Source organism: Otolemur garnettii, unplaced genomic scaffold, assembly GCF_000181295.1.
Source record: "Otolemur garnettii isolate 467f Iridium unplaced genomic scaffold, OtoGar3 scaffold00007, whole genome shotgun sequence".
Classification (NCBI taxonomy): domain Eukaryota; kingdom Metazoa; phylum Chordata; class Mammalia; order Primates; family Galagidae; genus Otolemur; species Otolemur garnettii.
Window position 1 is genome coordinate 6,508,240 of NW_003852402.1, and position 1,404 is coordinate 6,509,643.

Below are 1,404 nucleotides of genomic sequence, written 5' to 3' on the forward strand. Positions count from 1 at the left end.
CCAGCAGCCGCCGCTGCCACCCGCATCACGTGACCGCGCGCCCGCCGGCTCCGCGGAGGGCCCCTCCCCCTCCCGCAGCGCCCGCACGCCGGAGCCGCCGCTAGGTCCGGGCTGCGGGCGGCCCAGGAGGCGCTCAGGATGCCGTGCCTGCGGGCTCCGGGTGCCCTGCAAGGAGGGTGCCGGAGTCTCGGGCCCGGCCCCTTACCCTCTGGGCTGGGACGGGCGCGGGGGGCGCAGGGCACCAGTGGCAGCTGCTGGCGGCCGGGCGCGCGCGTGAGTCACGCGGTGGTTGGGATGTGGCGCTCGCTCATCGCGGTTCTGCCCAGGCCCCGGCGCTTGTAGAGCCCTGAGTCGGGGCCCGGGTTCCAGGCCCTGCTTCGAGCTGAGCCCTATAACCTTGGACTAGTCAGGAACTTCCCCCAGCCTCAATTTACCCACTAGAAACATCATCCTTCGTGCATCATCCAACATTAATGGACAGCGCGTTGCCGGGCCATGCGGCACAGGGAGGAGGATGACCATCCTCGCCATCAAAAGTTCTGGGTCTAGCGGAAGAGACAGGAAGCTAGATTTTCCTAATGAATCACAGGGTACTGTGGGTGCAGGCAGGAGGGCATCCTGGGGACGGAGGGTTTATGGAAGATGTTTTTGGAGGAGGTGCAGGCCAAGATGGAGAGGCCAACGGAGGCAGGAGGGAAGAATGAACCGGCATCCTGCACAGAGGTGGGAGCTGCATGATGCTGGCGGTTAACACAGGGCTCTTGGGTACCGCTGAAGGTACCCGCTGAAATTCCAGACAGGTGTATAGCGCTAAGAAGGTGGAGAAGTCTGCAGCTTTGAAAGCAAGGCTGGGGAGCCAGGCTGTAAGAGAAGGTAAGGGTGAGTCATCGAGGATATTAAGCCAAAAGTGCCACCGTCTGGTATGTGAGTCCTTATGGTGGCTGCGTGGAAAAGGAGGGAGGTGACTTCACTTGGGCAGAAGGATGGAAAGGAGGGGACAGACAGCTGGATAGCTGGATCAGGTTTCATGAGGGAAAGGAAGATGCTCAGGATTCTCATCATAGGACAGAAAGTGGGTGCTGCCTGCCGCTGAGGGAGTGAGGTCAGGGGGCAGGAGGCAGTTTAAGAAGAGAAGAGAAGGCTGCCTCCTGCCAGGCCCAAGAGATGCCTGGGTGGAGGAGTTTAGCAGGCCTGGCTGTCACGTCTGCCTCTCAAGGGAGAGGGCTGGGCTTGGAGAAGAGAGAGAGCTGAGGATGCACAGGGAGACCAGAGCCAGGGTGAGGTCCCCTGTCCAGGCGTGCAGAGCAGGATGAAAGGGATCCAACAGCCTAAAGACCCAGTTGAGGGCCTAGACTGGATGCTTTCCATGGACCTTCCAGACCCAGAACCTTCCAGCATTTGAAA